Below are 10,700 nucleotides of genomic sequence, written 5' to 3'. Positions count from 1 at the left end.
TCTTTCTGCTCGGCCGCGAGAACCAGTAAGGACAGAGACGAGTAGTGCATTTTCTTTGCGAATTTTGGCATATTTAGCCTCCAAAACAGAAATGGAGGAATGAAGATTTTTCTCAAGCTCGTCGAAAAGTATAATACAAAATTCCAGTAAGATGAAGAACTCAAAAAGATATGACAAAGAAAAGATAGTTAAGGCAGTCAAACTATTATGACTACCTTCCTTTTGCGAAATAAGGTGTTGAATCAAGGTCAGACAACTATTCTCCCAACGGTTCATCGCATCATCAAATTTATCTCCAACTAAACCTTTAAGTCGAGATCGAAGATTTTTCTCTTTAGATATAAGAAAGGCATTTTTCTTCGCAAGTGAAGAATACGATTCTTCTAATTTGGAATATTGTTCTTTAAGTTGGTTCTCCTTTACACTTAAAGCTATTCTACCTTGAATGAGTGTATCTCTTTCAGCGATAGATGACTCTGTTACTTCTTTAAGTTCATTTCTTAAGGAGCGAAGAGATTGTTCTTGGTCATCACATACTTTCTGAAGGATGCTAAGTTGTTGCGAAGATATCGCCATCTTATTTAAACAAATTCGCTTCTCTTGAGATAGAGTTTTATTCTCATCTGATAAAGATTCCATCCCTAGATTAGCTTTAGTTAAAGAATAAGAGAGGCGAGATATTTCATTACTTAATAATTCTTTCCTACGAACTAATTGGGTATTTTCATTGGTAAGATTATTTATATGATCAACAGAGTATGAATAAAGGTTATCTAATTGGTTATATTGATCCATCAAAATCTCTTTATCAACACGGGCTTCTTCAACATCAGATTCAAATTGATATCTCTCCATTATTCGTTTCTGGTTTAAGGCTTAACATGCGAAAGAGGGATTTCAAGGATAATTAAATATGGAAAGGATAAAATCATTAGAAAGGCAAATTGAAGACACAGATAAGGAAATCATACCTTTCAGTTCATCATTCTTCTTGCGAAGATTGTCGCGATCCAGCAAAACATTCTGGAGCTTTTGATTTTCGAGACGAAGAGCATTACACTCTTTTTCCAAAGCTGTTTGCGAAGCAGCTCTGTCAGAGCCAAAATACTTACTCAGAATTTCGCAAATACCATACTTGACAGGATCAATGGGGGACTTCTTGCCATCATCCAGGACCTCAGACAAAACTTTGAAAGCAATATCTATTCCTTCCATGGTTTCTTTCGAAAAAGGAAGAGGCTCAGGTAGAGAACTGGCAATGATAGAAGGTTGAAAAACATTATCAATAGGAAGAGAAGAAGTTTCATTCATAGAAGGATTAATAAGGGGGGTTTCAATCATTGAATGGTCAATTGAAGAAATGAAATCTGAGGTAGACTTCTCGCGAATTGGAGATAATGGTTTAACTTGCGAAGATGTCGCAGGAGATTTAGAAGAGATAAGTAAGTGGAATGGAACAGAGGTTTCAACGGTTTTAAGGTGGCGAGATTTCTTGAGAGGTTTGTTGGCATCCTCATCACCCTGCGAATCACAATCCAGATAAGAAACAGATGAAACAATATTGTTATTAGAAAAGAATAATGTTTCTTACTACCTTCTGATTCGCAGACTTTCTTTTGTTTACAACAATCTTATGTTACAATTTGGGAATATTAGGGTTCTGAACCGTAAATTTGGTGTTAGAGGCGTTTTTGCTGAAACAAAAACAGTATGGGAATCGCATAAGCATCATCAAATAAAGAAGTGAGCAAGATCAATTTCAGCAAAACCCATAAGAAAGAAAAAAGAAAACTAACCTCGATGAATCCATGGAAAACACCAGCAAGAAGATTAATTCGTAAAAATTAAAAAGGAAGAAAGTTACGAACAGTGAAGATCTACAGAGGGAACAATATGGAGATGAAGAAGAAATTAAAAAGATTAAAAAAAGAAGAAAGAAGAAAAAGTTGCAATGGCAGAATTTATGGAAGAACAATAGAGTTGCAGAGATGAGAGAATAAAAAGAGAAGAGAAAGTAAAAAGAAAATGGAAAGAAGAGTAAGAAGAATATACAGAGAAGATTTTTTTACTCGAAGAAATAAACACCATTAATACGAAAAGATGTGAGCGGTTGAAAAGCAGCGGTTACAGAAGACGTGTCAAGAAATAGATGGAAGAAAGGACACGTGTGATAAATGCAGAATATGAAGAGATGGACAGCTGCGGCATTTCTCACATTGTTCTCTACTTCGCAGAGAAGAGGTAATATGTAGGATCAGAATCTCGCAGCAATAATGCCTCAGCGAAATTATCAGCAACACAACACAACAGCGTCGGAGAACAATTTCAGAAATGACATAATAAACGACGTCAACTAAATCATGAGAAAAATGTGATGGTCCTGCGAAAATTAGAGAGTTTGCGAGACTAACATTTGTAAGGTCGCGATAATGTCGCAAGCCATATCCGAAAATAAAGGATATATTAGCTGTCATCCACTATGTAATTCTCTATCAATAGCCACTCAGTTGTAAAGGAAAGAGAGAGATCTTTTCTGATTGAGAAGAAAGTAAATAGGAGAGAGAAAATCTGGAGCAGTGGTTATTCTTGATTCCTTTATCTTTTCTTGTAAGATTGTTCAAAGATTCATCAATAAAATTAAGATTGTTAATCTAAAATGAGTTGAATGTTAATGAAATCTTGTGAGGGGTGTAGTGCAGGATTTCCTGCAACTACACCATTGGTAGGATATAAGCATTGTTGTGGAAACACATATATATATAAGTCCTTATTCCTTGAACCAAAGTTTGCGAACTTTGTTGATCAAGAGAAATGGAAGTGGCGTGAGCCAAATCTGTGAAATGGCGGAAGTTCTCGACCCGAGAATTTCTGTTGGAGTTTGTGAACTCCTTCCATGAGATTAAGTCCGCGAACCCAGTCCGCGAACTTGAGCAGGTTATATCTAAGGTCGATTGTTCTTGAACTAATGTTTAAATAAACTAAGGAATGCTTTTGCAAACCGTGGCTATAAAGTTCATGAACCGATTCGAGTGAATCAAACCGATTTTTCTTCAGTTGTGTCTTGTGTAGTTACATAATATCTAAGCAATTGAATAACTCTCTAACTAGTTCATTTGAGTCATTTGAACTAGTTATGGTGAAGAAGAATATGGTGGATATGAAAGTAATCATATGGCTAACCATTTGGTTAACTATTAATGAACCAACAAATGTTAATGTTTGGGAATGGCTACATAAACACAAAATTGGACATTTCATTTGTGTGTAACAAGCTAAGTTTTTGATCCAGCGGCTGAGAAATATTAGCTTGAATCTAATCAGGTTTTTATCTAACGGTGAATATTGAATGCTTTGTTACCAAGCTAATATTGATTGCAAACCCTGATTTGAAAGACTATATAAAGGAGAACTCTAGCAACTGGGAAACCTAATCCCCACACCTTACGTGTGATACTATTTGCATAGCTAAAGTCAATTCTCCTTTAACCTTTGGTTTCTTCTTCTAAAACCAGGTTAACGACTTAAAGACTTCATTGGGATTGTGAATCCAGACCGATACTACTTTTCTTGTAGTTGTGTGATCTGATCTTGCATCTTCTATCTTTACGAGTACAATTGTAATAATTGGCTCGAGATTTATATCTCCGATATGCAAGATAGAAAAGTAATCACAAACACTTCGTCTCATCGTTTGTGATTCCATAATATCTTTTTTCGATGCTTCGATTAGGATTATTGTGAGGTGATTGATAATACTAGGCTGTTCTTCGGGAATATAAGTCCGGTTTATCAATTGGTTCCTGTTCACCTTGATTTATCAAAAGACGGAACAAAACTCGTAGGTATATTCGTGGGAGACGGATTTATCTATTACCGTAGACTTTTATGTGTGATACAGATTTGTTTATTAAAGTCTTCGACTTTGGGTCGTAGCAACTCTTAGTTGTGGGTGAGATCATCTAAGGGAATAAAGTACGTAGCATCCTGCCGGGATCATAGACGTAGGAACATAACTGTACCTTGGATCAGTGTGAGATTGATTGGGGTTCAACTACAGCCCAGACCGAAGTTAGTTTGGAGTAGGCTAGTGTCTGTAGCAGCTTAATACATTGTTGAACCAACAAATGTTAATGTTTGGGAACAGTTCGTAAACCCAAAATTGCACATTTCATTTATGTGTAACAAGCTAAGTTTTTCATCCGACGGTTGAGAATTATTAGCTTGAATCTAATCAGGTTTTCATCTAACGGTGAATATTGAATGCTTTGTTACCAAGCTAACATTGATTGCAAACCCTGATTTGAAAGACTATATAAAGGAGAACTCTAGCAACTGGGAAACCTAATCCCCACACATTCTGTGTGATACTAGTTGTGCTAATCTAGAGTCGATTCTCCTTTAACCTTTGGTTTCTTCTTCTAAGTCAGGTTAACGACTTAAAGGCTTCATTGGGATTGTGAAGCCAGACCGATACTACTTTTCTTGTAGTTGTGTGATCTGATCTTGCGGTTTCTATCGTACGAGTACAATTGAAATAATTGGCTTGAGATTTTTTATCTTCGATAGGCAAGATAAAAAGTAATCACAAACAAACTTCGTCTCATCGTTTGTGATTCCGCAATATCTTTTTTCGCGGCGTCGATTAAGATTATTATGAGGTGATTGATAATACTAAGTTGTTCTTTGGGAAAATAAGTCTGGTATTATTGATTGGTTCCTGTTCACCTTGATTTATCAAAAGACGGAACAAAACTCGTAGGTATATTCGTGGGAGACATATTTATCTATTATCGTAGACTTTTCTGTGTGATACAAATTTGTTTATTAAAGTCTTCGACTTTGGGTCGTAGCAACTCTTAGTTGTGGGTGAGATCAGCTAAGGGAATCAAGTGCGCAGTATCCTGCTGGGATCAGAGGCGTAGGAGCATAACTGTACCTTGAATCAGTGTGAGATTGGTTGGGGTTCAACTACAGTCCAGACCGAAGTTAATTTGAAGTAGGCTAGTGTCTGTTGCTTCTTAATACAGTGTGTGTTCAATCTCGACTAGGTCCCGGGGTTTTTCTGTATTTGCGGTTTCCTCGTTAACAAAATTCTGGTGTCTGGGTTATTTCTTTTCCGCATTATATTTTGTTATATAATTGAAATATCACAGGTTGTGCGTTGTTCAATCAATCATAATATCCGACCTTTTGGTTGTTGATTTAAACTTATTGAAACTTGGATATTGGTCTTTGGTACCATCCAAGTTATCTCTCTAGTATTTGATAAAGACTCGCAGATTTCTATTTGCTTGAGTATATATCAAATCGAGAGATTGAGATATAAACTCTTTGACATACTTTTATCTAGATTGAGTCTGACCGTCTAATTGATACTCTAGAAAGTATATTGGAGTTTGCCCATACAGATTGCTAATCGAATTGTTGGGTGTGGTTGTTGTACCCCCGCTTTTCCAGAAGTCCTTAGAATGAGAAAATCTTATGAAAATCTCATTGAAAGAATTAAGAGATATTTAGCTATCTCCGAGAATTCTCACATTAGTACATTTTCTCCACATGATCATATCTCTAGAGTTAGAAAAGATCATCGTCTTGGGAGAAAATATTTTGGGCAAAAATTCCCTAAAAGAAACATGAACTATGTTTCTGATATTCACTGTAAGTTGGAAAAAGCTTATTCCGATGCAACTTAGATTGTATCGAAATTGTGCACTCTCATCACTCTCCGTGCTCTTAATTTTGGATGAGAAAAGCACATAAAAAGGGCACTTGTTAATGGTAGTTCGCATTTTCGATAATAAAAGATATTTATAGAATATCTTTTGATTCCACTCTGCAATAAAAAGAGAATTTCGAAAACATATTTGTGTATATTTTCGAAAAACCCTGTTTCAAAACCTTCTCTTAGGTTTATTGTCTTTCCTTGATAAGGATGTCTCCCATAACTCGCAGTGATAGAAGGGAAGCACGAAAAGTAAGAAACTGTCGAGGGTTTGTCCCTTATCGAAGCATCAGGAAGATTGTCTCGAGAAACGTGTCTGATCATAACTCTGATAGATCTCAAGAAGAATAAGTCTCTTTGCGATTGATGATTCAGATTCTACCAAGTGGTTCTCCACTGATGGTATGCATGAAGCTGTGCATGGGTTTGATGAACTCATAAGAAGTCTTTTCTCCTTGATGCAAGACCGAGATGGACTGAAAGAAAGTTTGGAGGAGGTAAAAAGTGAGCTTGCTAACTTGAACCTTCAAATGGAAGATCTTATGAAACATAAAGTGGTTGCGGACAAGTTCCTTGTGACATGCTTTAAAAGTTTGAACAATGAAGAGACCTCAGTTAACAACAAAAGCACCACTAGAGATTAAGTTATATACTGTAAAACTTGATCTAGTTTAATAGACATCAATTTTTGATTTCTTTCATTGATTGTATTGGTCTATCAATGAATAAAACTATTATGACTAAAATTATTTGATTGGTAATTTTTCTTGTGATAGTTTTCGGTTTACATAGCCTGTGCTTAATTGCTTTTATCTTATTGCTATGTATGTTTATGGGATGTTTGATTTCGGTTTTACTACCTTAATATTCGATCTCATATGTTGTGACCCTTATGGTTTGGGTGACTTTTTGGTTTAGCAGGATTAAGTTCTAGCCCATGTTGGTAGGCTTTATCAAAGAATCATGAGGGATTCTGGTAGAAACAATATGTGAAAAAGTCACAATATGTTGAATCGGTTTTGGTTTAGCATAAAAGCATATGTGTTTTGACGGTTTTCAACTCTTGCTTGCAATTGTTAAAACTGGTTTTCAACCTTTCTCTGGTAAAGGTTGAGGGTTGTTGTTATTCTTTTGTTTATGCATAAGGATGACAACGTGATGGTATTTCGATATCAATTATCCCTGGACGAAGATGCAAACATATTGGAGAAGTGGATGCGAAATTTGAGGTAACAATCTTGTTAGTTAATTGTTTTCCTGTTTAAGAAAATCCTGAGTTTATATTATATATATTTGTTGCTTTTGCTTAACAAAATTTCGGTACAATTGATGTTTATTCCATGTGTGTGTGGATGTGTGATTCAATTGGTTCCGGTTAATAAAAACTATTGTTATCTTGCTTTATTGTATGGTATCAATTGTTTAGGCTTACAAAATTTCGGTACAATTGATGTTGTGTGTGATTCAATTGGTTCCGGTTAAGAAAAACTATTGTTATCTTGCTTTTGTATGGTATCAATTCTTTAGGCTTACAAAATTTCAGTGCAATTGCGGTGCTTTTAATGTCTATGTTGTTTCAATTGCTTCCGGTTGAGATGAATAATTATGCAAGTTAATTTATTTTGGTTTGTATGAATTATTTATGGCTTAACGAAATAAAAGGTGTACGGGATGAGTTGTTTAGTCCAATTCGATTCCGGATAAGAGAAACTAAGTTAATTCTGATCTTAGTTAGATTTATCGAATTGAGGATTCAGTTATTCAAGTCTAATCGAATGCATTAAAAAGAAATGCTAGTTAGATAACCTAGTACTTATCTTGTTTAAAATTGAAAGGTCTAAGTTTATGGATAATTAGAACCTGATGAGAAAAATAGAGTTTATCTTTATTTTGGTCTTATCGAATTAAGCGGTTGTTTTTGAACAATCGGTTTAGCAAAGGGACTAAAGTGCTTAGTTGATTTTTGAATTGCTAAACTAAATTGGAAAAATTGTTTCGGACAATTGTTTCCTTGATAACATATCAAAATAAAACTACTTGTAGTTTCGGTTTTGATATTGGTTATCAGAACATGATGTGTGGAACCCTCGTGCCTAACTCTACAGTTTTGCAAGTATATTTTGAGATTTGTAAGATTCTTTTCGTGTTGTCCTTTATTTTTTCATTTTTTTGTCATTTTTGTGACAAAAAGGGGGAGAAATATATGGAGTAAACAAGTGATATTGGCATTGATTTTATATTGGTTGGTATCGCTAAGTAAAAGAAAAATGTTGCTTGAACGTTTATCTAACGAAAGAGTGAAAGCACAGACTAAGGGGGAGTAACATGTCATATGAATTGGTATAACAAAGACGTGCGGATTGAATATCTACCTATCTTCCTTAGGGGGAGTAATAGCTTTGTTATTATAATGTCAACAACGACATTTTCAAGGATTGACTGTAAGCAGTTTTACTGTGCTGTTGAATCGGGAATCAAGCATATGTGTAATGGTTTGTTTATCCATATGATGTAAGAGTTTTGTCACTAAAATTGACAAAGGGGGAGATTGTTAGAGAATGTCTCGTTTGAACCCACCAAGTGTTGGTATGTCAAGTTTGGTTGTCATATTTTAGTGAATCAAAACTCATGTTAAGAGTCGCTTGATTATGTATTAGAGTCAACTTCGTATAGGTTAGCTTGAAAGTATTAGGATATGAGACATTACAAGTATTGCAAAGTCTTGAAGATGTGAAGAAGCAAGGAGCTACAACGACAACAATCATCCTTCCACTTGAGGTTAGTGATATTTGACTTGAACTGTTTCATTCCCCAACGTATCTTTCAAGCGTGCAAATTGAAAACATAACTGCGAAGCATATTTGAACTCTAGATAGACATAGTATTAAGGAATATAATACGAGGTTTATTGCTTAACCATTAAACTTTGTAGATAAGACATCGCCATAATCATTTGAATGCTATTGTGATTATGTATGGGTATGAGGTGATGATTTCATCCTAGGGAACAATGTTCACATGTGTTCTAAGGAAGTAAGTTCATAAACTTGTTTGTGAACCGAAAAGGAAATTGCCAGGTGTTATTGGTTTTGTTATTCATTGCATATCTTATGAACAACCAATATGTGTGATTGAGTATAACCGCTCACAACTTGTTTGTGCTCTTGGCAGAACTATTCACAAAGGCCTGACTTATGTATTGGTATGACTTTTATTAGTGAAACCGATCTTAAGTAATCACCTAAGATGGTATGATCGGGTTTGTGTTTTGTCTGACCAAATATGGGAAAGGGGAACCGATCCTAGTAAGAGGTGCAATACATCACAAAGGGGAACCGATCCTTGTATGAGGTGCAACAAGGTTTATAGCAGAAAGGGGAACCAATCCTATGGACATGTGCAACATGTTTTTAGGCAAAGGGGAACTGATCCTATGGACATGTGCAACACATATAAGTTAGATACCATATATATGTGGGGAACCGATCCTAGTACCTAGTCAACCGAATTTTGGAAAGCTAGGGTGACTATGCACAGTACTCACATGGAGCCGAAACTTGTTTTGGTAGAACCGTTAAACCCATGATTGTGATTGAATGTTGGTTTGATCAATCGCATAGTTCTTGAAAGTCAGATGAACCAATTCTAAACTTGTTTGGAAGTGTGGCAAATCGGTTTCAAGGTTGTAAGTGTGAAAGAGAACTTACAAAGTACAGTAAAACTTCTTTAAAATAATAGCTTTGGGACTGAAAAAATTATTATTTTAGAGAGATTATTATTTTAGCGAGAAGAAATTTAGCCCGTGCAAGCCTAATCGGGACTAAAGAATTTTATTATTTTAGAGAGATTATTATTTTAACGAGTATTATTTTAAGAAATTTTTACTGTAAGGATGTCGACATACTTTGAACACGTGCTATGAATGTTTATTTCTTTAATTGTTCAAAGATACTCCTTAACGGCTAAGGGAAGCGAATCCCAGGATCGAAACATAAGTAAGTTAAGAATCTTTTAATTAAGGTTATTAAATTCATTTTGTAGGGAAATTCCAGAATTAGTAATGTGCATTTACTAATTAGATTTTCCGAGAGATTTCGATCATTATTTTTGGACAGAGCATTTCCAGCAATTATGGAAACCGAATTTGTGCTTTAATGAATATCTTGAGAATATTTTCAGTTTGGAAATTCCTTGGTGTCCAAACTTCCTTGTCTATAAATACTTGAAGTTTTCCTTTCTAGCAAACTAATCCTTCGTAACAACAAACTTTCTCTTTTGTTGTTGTTACTGGTGTAGCCGCCTATTCGGAGAGGAGAGTAACCTAATTAGGCGAAATCTCTTACGGCCGCTCAGTTTAAAGTATTCTTTGGGATTGAGAAGCTCTAGTGTGTACCGTTTGTGGGAAACTATATAATTGCGGTTTATCTTTTGTTTTCGATTGAATAACGGTCGTTGAAATCTGATTGCACCTAGTTTGTTTATTCTTGAGAATCTTCTCTTCTGATATAAGATTCACTCAAACTAGTTCAGAGTTTCAACAGGGATCTTTAGACTGTTGTTAGTTCTAAAGACGATCTTGTGATAATCCATTGTTAACAGACTCCGTTCTGTGCGTGATTGATCACAAGAGATTCAAGTGATTGTGTGCAGGTTTTTATTAAAGATTTAAGAAGATTTGAAGACAAAGAAGATATTGAAGATCTGACTTGGGTTTTATAATCTCTGGTGTGCACAATACTTGGTTTGGTAAAAGAGGATCCAATTAATAATCAGTTTATCCTTGTGGTAGATTGGATTGATGAATTGAGTAGATCGGCATCAACACAATTCTTTGGATTAAGAGTGTTGTTGGCTTAATCTTAAACGATTACTTCGGTAATTGAACATAAGATAGATCTAAGGACCCGACGAAGGAGTTTATGTTAATATAAACGGAAGAGCCTTTATCTGACTCATATCACTTGGTTGAATAGAGTTA

This window comes from Papaver somniferum, chromosome 3, assembly GCF_003573695.1.
Source record: "Papaver somniferum cultivar HN1 chromosome 3, ASM357369v1, whole genome shotgun sequence".
NCBI classification, from domain to species: Eukaryota; Viridiplantae; Streptophyta; class Magnoliopsida; order Ranunculales; family Papaveraceae; genus Papaver; species Papaver somniferum.
This window is presented reverse-complemented; position numbering follows the sequence as displayed.